Below are 13082 nucleotides of genomic sequence, written 5' to 3' on the forward strand. Positions count from 1 at the left end.
TCTAAATCATATTGTAGAATATCCCAATGCATAACTATGTTTTAAATTTCAAAGCATTTCGTCAAAAATCAAAGGAGATATGGTCATTTAAAGTTTCAGCCAATCAGATTGCAGTGCACGTGCATGCGCGTGATTTCTTGAATTTTTTTGTATATCATATTGCAGGATATCCTAGTGCATGACTATGTTTTAAATTTCAAAGCATTTCGTCAAAAAATAAAGGAGATATAGTCATTTTAAGTTTCAGCCAATCAGATTGCAGCTCACGTGCATGCGCGTGATTTCATAAAACGTTTTCTATATCATATTGTAAGATATCCTAATTAATTACTATGTTTAAAATTTGAAAGCATTTCGTCAAAAAACAACTGAGAAATTACGATTTTTGTTTCAGCCAATCAGAGCAAAGCTCACGTGCATGCCCGTGAGTTCGTGATAATTTTACAATGTCACGATATTGACACTATTAATATATCTTTATGTAATGAGTTTCAAAGCATTTCATCAAAAAATGTAAAAGTTATAGCTATATAAAGTATGTCGGTCATTTCACTCACTTCACGCGCCCGCACGTGCAGGCGTATGCGCGCAAAATGACCTTCGTTCCGCACACCTACACTACACACCTATTAACCCTAAAAAGGTTTTAGCTCAGTTGGGTGAACAGTTTCTGAGAACACTCGCGGACAAAAAAGTCCGGAGAAGAAATAAGAAGAAAAAAGAATAATAACTAGAGCCGAGCTCGTTGCAAAGCAACGAGTAGGTCTTCCGTCCGGTTTTGACCAGAAGTGCCGGAAGTGACGTGAACAAAAGAAAGCAATGAGCTAAGTTGTCTCTAGTGACTTTATAATTTCAATTTTGCATTAAAACCTTCAAAATAAGCTATTTTTGGCTACTTCCAGTTTGACCGGAAGTAACGTCGACGGACGGAAAATTAAGATTTAAGCTTCCAGTAACATATGTTCCCCAAAAACCTGTCAAGAACGGCAAAAATATACAATTTTTGACTACTTCCGGTTTGACCGGAAGTGAAGTCATCGGACGTATTTCGACGACACCATTCGATAAAGCTTGATATTTAGAACAACTTTGCTTCTTTGACGTATTACAAATTCTCAATACTTTTTGAGATATAAAGGAAAAACTTTCGGCCCCTTTTGGCCCTTTATTGTAGGGGCCCGCCCCTTTTCGTTGATATCTTTCAAAAGATCGTGACATTCTTCGCAACTTTTGTTCTATATATCTTTACAAAATATTAACGTGTACAAAGATATTGCAAAAAATGTGTTAAAAAATTCTAAATTCCCAATAGGTCTTTTTTCGAGCCATAGCGAGCGCCGACGTGCGGCACTTCCAAAGAAAAAGAGTGGTGTGTGACAAAAGAGCACACAGTGCTCTATCATCGCTGAAAATCTCATGTTTCTGTCTTAAGGCATTTTCGAGAAAAATGATGGACAATGAGACCCCCTGAAAATCACTAAATCGCTGAAATCTCAAAACCGGAAGTGACGTCATCAAAACAAAAAAATTTATATCAGGTTTGTTTGATGTTCTATCAGTCCTGAAAGTTTCATCAAAATCGAACGAGCCGTTTTCGAGAAATCGTGCACACAAAATCGGTAAGAAAAAAAAACAATAATAATAATAACTAGATACGATCTCGTTGCGAGCAACGAGTGGGTCTTCCGTCCAATTCTTGATGAGATGAGATAAGATTTTGATTGCGATTTTCATTCTAAAATAATGATTTACCACAATCTGTAAAAAGACATTGAACATTAAGGACTTTAATAAATTGGCTGTTTGCCCCTTACGCCCCCTAATGTTAGGAATCAGACCTTTTTATTCAAATCATCTTAAAGCTCTTAAGATTTTGAACATTTTGTGTTCAACAACTATTCAGAAATTCTTTTTCGTTTTTGAGATATTAGCAAAAGAAATATTTAGGGGCCAACCCTTCAACTCCTTAATGGGGACGTTAAGCAAAAAATAAAAGGTTGAATATTGTTCTGAACATTATTTTGAACATCTTTTGTTCAGTATTACTTATCAAAATATTTCTCCCTTTCGAGCTATAAAGCATCAAAGATTTAGCATTCTTGCCCCTTGTGGCCCCTAATTATGTACCATGCGACATGAAAATCATAATATATAGTTGTAGATGGTTAAGATAAACATCTTTGCTTCAGTAATATATTACAAAATATAAACTGATAAAGAGTTATCGATTTAAGACTTTTGGCCCCTCTTGGCCCCTAATTTGAGTGCCCAGCCCCTTTTTGTTGAGAAATTCTTTTTTGTTTTTCAGCTATTAGCAAAAGAAATATTTAGGGGCTGACCCTTCAACTCCTTAATGGGGACGTTTAGCAAAAAATGAAAGGTTGCATATTGTTCAGAACATTATTTTGAACATCTTTTGTTCAATATTGCTTATCAAAATATTTCTCCTTTTCGAGATATAAAGCATCAAAGATTTAGCATTCCGGCCCCTTGTGGCCCCTAATTATATACCATACGACATGAAAATCGTAATATGTAGTTGAAGATTGTTGAGATAAACATGTTTGCTTCAGTAATGTATAACAAAATATTGACTTCTAAAAAGTTATTGAAGAAAGACTTTTGGCCCCTTTCAGTCCTTAATGTGATGAGTCAGCACTTTTTTCTTGATATCATATGAAAGATCTTGTTGTTCTGCACAAATATTGTTCAATATGTTTTGACAAAATAGTTATACTTTAAACGATACAAAGCAAAATGTCTCAAAAATCAGTAATGATTCGTGTCCTAAATTTTGACCCCTACCGAGCTTCCATACTAGGCACTTCCGGATGATTTGAAAGTATAGGTACAAAACTACAAGGTGTCAACTATATTCGCTGAAAATTTCGGCACTCTAACTTTTGCCGTTTTTGAGTTTTTGTCCGGACAAAATGGTCACTAAAATGCGATTAAAGGGCGATAATTCCCGACCGGAAGTGAATTTTCAAAAATTAAGAAAAATGTATCAAGTTCAGATCATGATACATCATCCCTGAAAATTTCATATAAATCCGTCCAAGCATCTCTGAGAAATCGTCTGCACAAAAATAAGGACAGAAAAAAATAATAATAATAAAAGTGAAAAAGAAACAATAGAATAATTAAAGGGTCTTCCATTGGAGACGGAAGACCCTAACAAGCCATAGGAGAAAGAGAGAGATATGTGTCACATCAGCACATGTAGCTCTATCATCACTGAAAATATTATGTTTCTGTCTAAAAGCAATTTTGAGAAAAATACTGGTCAATGTGACCCTATGGAAATCACTAAATCACAGAAATCTACACTAAAGAATGCTCTGTGCCAAGTATAACTTAACTTTGTCCAGTTGTTCTGAGAAGGAAATGAAATTCTGAAGAATTTAAGATACAGATGATAATGGGTGAATTTTCAAAATTTTACTACAGCTTTAGCTCATATGAGCTAAACTGTAAACAGATTTTGTGCTTTGTTGACTTTGAAATGTGACTGGACATCTCTTTGATCTTGTGTTTGAAATAACATGTCCTTTGTTCTGAATCATGCACATTTGTTAATGCTTTAGTTGTTTATGCCAAGATAGCAATGTTCCTTCAATTATACTGTAAAAATACACATATTAGATCTTATATATTGCCACTGAAGACAGACCTCTATCATCTTTACCATTAGAATTGGTATGTCTTCCCTTGGAAGCGGAAGACCTCAATACAGATGTAAACATGCAAGATCTGACAAATATTTAAAAGAACATTTATTCCAAATTAAACATATTAGATTTTGCAACAAAATCTATTTATCTTGAAAAACTGAAAGCAATTGATATAATCATATTTTTGGATTTATGTCTGTTTCTCAAATCAAAATTTAAATATGATATATTTAAAATCATCTTCTTAAACTGAGACTTGATTCAGTTGATTGTTTCAATTTCATTCTGCTGTTTATTCTTTGTCATCTCCCAAAAGAGGCTCTTCTGGCAAATCATGATCATGCTTGGCATCAAATTTCAGTACTCAGATGACAGTCACACCTATCAAAAGAAATTGATTTTTTTTAAAGTACAACTTATCAGATAAGATAAACCATCAAACTTAGTTATAAGATATTGTTATACCTTTAAAAAATTGTTCCTATAAAAATCTATACAGAAAAAAGTCTAACATTTTTAATGTTTTGCTGAGCGGGCATAAAAAAATCGATGTTGGACCGCCCGGAGAGATGTTGGACTGCTTACGTCACAGAATGGGCGGAGCTTAATCTCATTTTCATTCTTTGGTTTTAAACAATGACAGATCTAATGTTACATTACGGAATATAGTACAAAATACATGTATGTCAAAAAATACATAATAAAATGAAAGGTATAACAAAACATTTATTGACAGAGTTCTCGGGCAAAATGCGTTTTGTCGGACCCTCGAACCAAACTGTCTGCCTTCGGCCTAACGGCCTCGGGCAGACAGTTTGGTTCTTTGGTCCGACAAAACGCATGTTGCCCTCGAACTCAGTCAATAAATGTATACTGTCACGTTTCTGCATGTGTATTATTTGTAAAACTACTCTATAATCATTTATAAATTTAGGTTTACAGGCAGTCATTTGAGGATGTAATAAATAACATATTAGTTTTTCATGATTTCAAATAAAGGGTATGTACATAACTTGTTCATGTCAAAATTTATAAGGAATGGTAATGGTTAACAGTTGTTAACCGACTAATCAGTCAGAAAGATGGTATCTGGTTATGATTTTTTATGTGTCAGGATAAGGCCATTCATAAAGGTGTTACAGCACATTAGGAACAATGCACTAATGAAGTGACAAAACAGCATCCAGAAGAAACAATGAGCTAGCACAAAGTAACAATGCTGCTCTAGCTCATTTAAAACACCATGCTACTAAGTTTATGACAGCATGCTAATTGTTTAAGACACTTACATGCTAGCGTGAAGTAAAAATGTGCTATCACGCTTATGAGAATGGGCTAGTGTGCTTATGACAACACGGTGACAATGTGCTTAGTGCGTTTGTAATAAAGTTTCATCAGGCTGTTTACACTACGCCGTCAAGCTTACACATAAGGCCAAAATAAAATATAATCTTGTTTCCTGTCCCCTGACCAAAAAAATTAGGGTCGGTAGGTAGGGAAAAAATTTTATTTTGAGAAAAAATTTTATTTTCAAAATTTAATGAATGCAGAAAATAAAGCAGGTAATAAATGTAATAACAAGAAAATGATATGTTAACAGTTTCAAAGCAAGTTTGTTAATCAAGATTTATAAAGTAAAGGTAACCTGTACACTTGTGATGTATTAATTCTGTAAATATCATTGGTCAACTTCAGTATTTTAGAAAAATAGTTATCCAAAAAATGAAAATGTAATAAAAACTTTTAGGGTCGGAGGGTAAAATGTAGGGTAGGTCGGGTGACAGGAAACAGGAGTATTTTTTATTTTGGCCTAATAGATTGTGTAAAGTTGTATTAGGCCATTCCAAGTTTTTTCTCTGTTTAGCGTCCACCCATCTTTCAAAAACCTACCAATCTATTCGCAAAAAAAACAACACAGAAGCCAAATAAAACACAGGATTAAAATGATTTTCAATGATTTGATCTAATTAAACTACTTTAATAGAAGAAATGTCTATTCTTAAGCATAAACAAGGGAATAAATGCTTACAATACACCAAATATAACTTACTGTACAGAATTATTTGGAGAAATTGACAAATTCAACAATTTTGCCTAAATTAATCAATTTCAGGACTCCTGATGTTGTGTGTTTGTTCTAACATGGGGTGTCAAAAACCAAGGCGCACACGGACGCTAAACATAGAAAAAGCTTGGAATGGCCTTAGCATGGCAGCATGTTGAGCATCAGCACAACTGCATGTTGTTCTAAGCTGCCTTAGCCTAACAGTGTTGAGAACACTGTGTTAGCACATTGTTCCTAACACACACTTTAACAAATTGCCTTATCAGGACACCACTTAGTTTTCCATATATATTTTAAAAAGACTGGGAATAAAATTCAATTTTCGATAAGCTTCTTTTCATTATAAGTGTTTGCCTAAGCGTTTTTTACTATATAACCCAAATACATCATTGTCTGTTATGGTAGCCTAGTGGTAGGGCAATCGATACGTATAATCATGAAGCTGGGCTTGATTTTAATTTACTGCATCAAACCTAAGACAAAAACATGTATGCAGTTATGTTCCCTAACCATGCACCCAACATTTGTAGTGAATAAGAGCCTAAAAACCTCACAGTAGATGTTAGGATAATGACCTTGAGTTCCAAGTAAAGGTCCATATTGAAGCTATTCACCAGTATATATTAAATGAGTGAATGAGTGAGATTCTCATGATAACATTATCAATCAAAGTATCAATAAGAAGCTGATACTTACTGCTAAATGCTAGAGACAGGTTACTCCAAAGAGACTGTATAAACCGAGATTCTGTGTCACAGTAGGTGTGGGTGTTGGCACGAAAAGGATCCCTTACTTCTCAAAGGCAATAAGTGCTGAGTACAAGTCTATATTTGCAGCTTACTATCCCAAGTGGTGGCATCATAAAATGACTGAAAAATTTTCAATAGACTAATTAACAAACAAACCATTTCTGCAGCCTTATCACAAAAAAAAAAGCAAACTCTACTATTACATTTTTTTTTTTTTACAAATTTCTTTTGCAATTTAACTAAGAAATATATATGACATAATAAAATATTGATTTAATTAACTGAGCAATATTATATTGTGTGCAATTATTTTGTCAATAAATTATACTAAATTTTTTTCTGCAGTAACTTTGGACCCACAGTGCTTTGCTTCTTTGAGCTACATTCAAGCTTTAAAGTGGTATTATAGGCCAAACTTACACTACGACGTCATGTGACTTTAGAGTCTAGTGCCCTGTTCAGACGGAGAGTTTAATTCGCAGTAAATTATTGCGAAGTAAACTAAATTAAATGCAAATCAAACTAATGCGAATCAAACTGTGTTCACATGACAGCTAATTATAATGCAAAGTAACCAAATCGAATAAAAATTTTACTTTGACAGTCATGCAGGCTTCAGTTAGGCTTTTATGACATCATTTACAAATCATGTCACCTTAGGCGTAAACAGATGTATTTGACATAATGTCACAGTGTCTGTTTTCACATTTTAGTTATTAACACTATATTTTCCTTAGTTTTTCACTCAAAAATAGCACAAGTACTTAAAGCTGACCACTAACATGTAGCATTTGACTTAATTTTGCCATTTCACATGCCTCAAAATTTAATTGGAATTAGCTTACCTTAGTCATGTTAGTGTTCACAAGGAGCTAATGCAAAGTAATTTAATGCGCAGTAAATTAATTCGAATTAAAATAATTTGAATTGAACTCAGTCCATGTGAACATGCATCGATGCACCAAATGTCTAGTGCGGTTTGACAAGCCTGATCTAAATTAAAAGTGAATAAGTATCTGCCCTTACCATGCTTATCGTACCCTAACATCACACCCGTCAACATATTTTTAGTTGAAAAACATTTTGTTTTGAACATGTTGAAAGCAAGTCTTGTTGAAATTACATGCTCACACATATTTAAATAAAATTTAAAGCTGTGGGGATTTTAAAAGGCTAACTGAGAGCGTCTGAATTGTAAAACAGTTAATATATCGCTGTGTCTGTGTATTTCTAAAAATATCGACAGCTGATAAATGCTCTAAGCTGCCATAGTAATATAATGTAAATTTTAGGTAAACAAAAATCTTACCTTCGAATTCATTCCCATGGTCCACGCCAATCATAAATTAAAATGTAACCGTCAGCTCTTTAATCATTCGATACAATTATCACTGGGGAATCCGAAACAGAGTCAAGAGTGTTCATCCTTGTTTATTACTGTGACAGTCGGAATTTCCTCGTAAACAATTCACACAAGAATATATAAATCGGATAAGTTTGCTTAGAATAATACTCCAGAGGATTGATAAAGTACTTTGAGCTGCAGATAAAATGTCCGTGCATGTTTACATACGGCTTGTATGGTGAGAAAATCCTCAACTTCACTTTGTAAACATGATCAACATGTGTCCGATTTGCCGATTTCGATGGGACACACTGAAACCCGGATGTACTAAAGACCTGAAATTACCCGATGTTTTTATTTTAAATTAAATGATAATATTGAGTACTTAAAATGTCTTATTTTAAAGACCTTTGACTATGATGCATTATGTTATACAAGAATTCATTTGTTTGGAATATTACTGATAATTTTCAATCAGGTCAAATCAGGATTTTAGCATATCAAGTCTTTAGTACCCTCCCGTTTCCCACAATGCCGCGCGTTGTTTACACCTATACAAATGCAGAAAAAACCCATTTTGATTTCACCTTTTGTTGTGTACATACATCACATTTTAAATTACTTGCATAAAAAGAAAACAGAGAAACACCGAATCAACACTATATCTTAATTACTGATGCATCAACTAAAACCAGGGACCTATGTTAGTGTATAGGTCCTTGCTAAAACTGTGCGTTAGTGGCACTGTAAAGGCTTGGCTGGCTACAGTAGCTAGACAACTTGTCCATGTAAGGTTTCCCACATATTTGTTTTATAAAAAACAAATATAGTTTGGAGTTTGTTTATCTTTATACCAAATGACAGGGTTTTTCATCAATTCGAAATAATTTCAGATAAAATTTTTCATAGTATAACTGTTACCATTAAAAAATTAATATTTTTAGCTCTCAGAAAAAAAAAAACGTTTATGATCTATTTACCCCTGGCCTAATTATAGGGGCCAGCCCCTTTTCCTTAATCTTATATGAAAGCTCTCATAATTACGCACAACTTTTGTTGTATATTTCTTGCCAAACTATTCTCGGTGCAAAAGTAATTACGCGTTTTGACTGGAAGTGACGTCATTTGACGACTTTTGAGAATTCCGGCATTATTTCCGGTTGACATCACAGTCAGCAAGTCAGAAAAAAATTGAAAAACTCAAATTCAATCGTTTTATTTGATTTATTTTGATTCAAAGGAAAAACTTTGAATTTTCGACTACTTCCGGTTTTTACCGGAAGTACTTCTGATGGATGCTTTTTGTTGAGGATTGTGAATAAAAATATATGTTCTATTTGCCTTTAATCAATCCCGTTAAATTTTTCAAAAAATCTTAAAATTAAACATCCCTTCCTGTGTCGACCGGAAGTGACGGATGCGAAATTAAAAGACGTCATGCATAACTCAATAAGATGTTTTATAATCCCTGAAAATATCATGATTCAATCTTGGGTGGTTTACAAGAAGATGCTTGGACAAAATGACAACTTAAAAAAAGAAAATCGGACAAAAAATGCGACCGGAAGTGATTTTCAAAAAAATGAAAAAAGGTCTGGAGATATTACAACAATGCATCATTCCTGAAAAAATCTTTGAAATCGGTTCAGTAGTTTCGGAGAAATCACGTGTACTATGAAAAGGGAAAAATAATAATAATAGGAAACATAAGAAAAACAGTAAGGTCTTCCGAAGGAAGTCGGAAGACCTTAATAATAAAAATAGTGGAAAAAAAACCTAAGAATAACAAGAAGGTCTTCCGCTGAAGACGGAAGACCTTAATAAGAAACAGAGTAAAAACAATATGTTCCCCAACTTCGTTTGGGGAACATAATAAGAAACAGAGTAAAAACAATATGTTCCCCAACTTCGTTTGGGGAACATAATTATGGGACGCCATTTCAATCAGGCGAACCCACCAAATATGAACATCAACAAGGTGCGTTTTTTTCTTACCGTCCCGGGTTAACCGCGGAGGGTCAGCACACATACACACTGTTCAAATCAATCAATCAAATCAATCAATCAATAAGTCATATCTCCAATTCCAAATATCAAACATATCAACTTATTTTATCAAATCTTGTATATCATATATCATCAATATCTCAAACTTTATAGATCAAACATCTCAAACTTCAAATATCAACATTTTTCATATTTCAAATCTGTACGATGTAGTACAGCTCTAAAGTATATATTACTGTTACCAAGAGTAAGCTTATTAGCTTAGTTTACACTAGCATTAACATTTCAACAAGGTGACAGTTTATTATACAAACATTAAGTTATCAGTTGACTTGATGTACGCAGACGCTTCACACTAATGACTTCTCCTTGAAAAAGTGTTACGACGGTTTCTTTTAGTTCAAACTATCAATCCTATAATCGACTACAGTGGAGCCTCATTTATCCGGACGCTTTGGTTCCCAATAAATTTGTCCGGATATGTGAAGCTTCCGGATATCTGAATTACCAGTTAAACAAGACAAAATAACATTAAGGAATTCCGTTCCAATGAAAAATCGTCCGGATACTGAAGCATCCGGATATCTGGCGTCCGGATATCTGAAGGTCCACTGTACATGCTACCGAATCGATTTTATAAACGATAGTAAGTTTTACAATTTTGAAACACTATTTGGTACGCATATTGCACAGAGACAGTTTGATGCAATGTGTAGCACAATACTATAAGCTGGCAATGGACTTTATGTGGGCTTCATGTGGTAGATTCTTCACCTTAGACAGCACCAGGATATTTTTTCTATGGGTATAAGGTATTCCTCTCGGACGGGCAGATCAAAGCTGTTTCACTGCAAAATAAAGCAAAACACCAAGCAGCAGAATATCATTCTTTACTTAGAGAAAATGGAATATACTAAAAAAAAGTAGTGAGATGGAGGTTTTTTAAATTTACAAAACAACACTTCATGTATTTTTATGCAAGCAATTGATATGCGTCTTTACCTTTGAAAGGTTCAGGAGAAAGGAATGTGAAGAACAAACCCGACCTTTTATATACAACACTTGATGTGTCAACCAAACCCGACCCTTAAAAGCCAACGTTCAAATAACAAATACTTGTGACCAAAGGCACCTGACGTTACTTATTTTTCTTTTAATAAAAAAAATATACCCTTACCTTATAATAAACCAAGGTCCCCAACGGCGCCATCTTGAATTTTTCTAGGTCTGCCACATCCACTTGTATTTTCGTCTAAAACTCCGTCAAATAAATTCTCTGCAACCATCTTCTTTCTGTGGCCAGTCTTCCGGTCCCCCTTTGGCGATTTCTCGGATTGTTGAAGCAGTAGATCGAGTTTGACGAGGGATTTTTAATATTTGCAAGTGTGATGCGCCCTTCTGGCTGCAGTGTCCGTAAGTTTAGACCTCGAAAGACTAGCCACAGAAAGAATATGGTTGCAGAGAATTTATTTGACGGAGTTTTAGATAAATTCAAGATGCAGACCTAGATAAATTCAAGATGGTTTATTATAAGGTAAGGGTATTTTTTTTATTAAAAGAAAAATAAGTAACGTCAGGTGCCTGTGCTTGGGACCTATGAAATAGTATATAGATCCCTTCAAATATACTTTTCTCGTAAAATAAAGGCATCTATTTTGTAAACACAAATAGATGCTATTATATAAATTGTATTTTAGAGGAACTTGGATTTAATTCTACAAGTGGTAATCCTACTTAAACTCATATTTCCCTTTCTAAGAAAGAAATTCTTCAAAATCATAATATGTCAGTTTTAAATATTTTTAATATTCCACAAAGCCAAAATGAATTTGAACTAACCTATATATATTTGATTACGAAACTTCAGGGTTAGGTTTTTAGATTTAAAAAATGCTTACAAACAAAGATACATTGTGGGTTCCTGTAAATGTTCAACCAAGCCTCTTTCGTTACTCCTCGTCGCCCGCGTGGCGCAGTGGTTAGAGCGTCTGCTCTAGAGTCGCGAAGTAAGGAGTCAATCCTTAAGTCGCGGGTTCGAATCCGACTGTGGGACGTGGAGACCGGTCCTTCGGATGAGACCGTATAAACCGAGTTCCCATGTCACAGTAGGTGCTGGCACGAAAAAGATCCCTCGCTGCTCAATGGCCTTGAATGCCAAGCATAGGGGAAAAATGCAGCTCTTCGCCGGCAAGTGATGGCGTCTCCATATGAATGCAAAATTCTCGAGAGGGACGTTAAACAATATGCAATCAATCAATCAATCAATCGTTACTCCTCACTTAGATATTGACAGTGGTGAAGGAAAAACTTCAAGAGTACTGTGCAACAATATATTCAAGAAGTGGTGTAAATCAGATGTGGATGCTCAAAAATTCCAAAGAACTTTTGAACAATTTGAAATCACAAGATTTTACCAAAATGAACATCTTAAAAACTTACGATTTTTCACCTTTATACACAACCATTCCCCATGATAAATTAAAGTCCGGGCTTTTTGATATCATTGACAGCTGCTTCTTCAACAAAAAAGAACTCGTAAATTTTCATATCTGGTCATCGGTCATTTGCAAAAATATTTTGTTAAAATACATTCTGATTGCACACACAAGTACTTTGAAGTTATGCAAAGATGCTTGGGTTTGTAATTGACAGTATCTATGTGGTTTTGGAGACCAAGTATTCCAACAATCTATTGGAATTACCATGGGTACCAATTTCGCTCCGTCATTAGCAGACTTATTTTTATATTCACATGAAGCAGAGTTTGTGCAAAATCTTATGCTTGATAAAAATGAAAACTTAATATTTATATATATCGACGATGTATTGTCAATACACAATGGTAATTTCCATTCATTCGTCGATACGATGTATAACCTAATGAGCTTGAGATCAAATATACCACAGAGATTGACACATATGTTTCATACTTGGATATTTTACTTGCAAAAGATGTTAATAGTAATCTAACAACCATGCTGTATGATAAACGTGATAACTTTAACTTTTCTATCGTCAAATTCCCTTACTAAAGCATGCAATATACCTACATCACCTGCATACGATGTGTATATCTCTCAGTTGATTCGATACGCAAGAGCATGACCAACGTATGAACAATTTCTAAAACGAGGTTAATTATTGACAAGCAAGTTGATGAAACAAAAATATCAACAGATTCGTTTTAAGTCATTTCATAAGATTTATGGTCGATACAATGACCTTGTCAGCAAATTCAATTT

At 34.2% G+C, this 13082-nt stretch overlaps 1 long non-coding RNA gene across 1 annotated transcript; it reads right to left on the minus strand.

Moving 5' to 3' along the window:
- Positions 1 to 3759: 3759 nt before the first annotated feature.
- LOC134268061 (uncharacterized) lies at positions 3760 to 8233 on the minus strand. The gene is made up of 3 exons (XR_009992275.1): positions 7798 to 8233; positions 6436 to 6608; positions 3760 to 4055 (listed from the first exon to the last, which is right to left on the minus strand). It is a non-coding gene; the product is annotated as an uncharacterized LOC134268061 (long non-coding RNA).
- Positions 8234 to 13082: the final 4849 nt, after the last annotated feature.

This window comes from Saccostrea cucullata, unplaced genomic scaffold (assembly GCF_032062105.1).
Source record: "Saccostrea cucullata isolate Sc308-1 unplaced genomic scaffold, CSIRO_AGI_Scuc_v1 ctg1493, whole genome shotgun sequence".
Taxonomy (NCBI): Eukaryota; Metazoa; Mollusca; class Bivalvia; order Ostreida; family Ostreidae; genus Saccostrea; species Saccostrea cuccullata.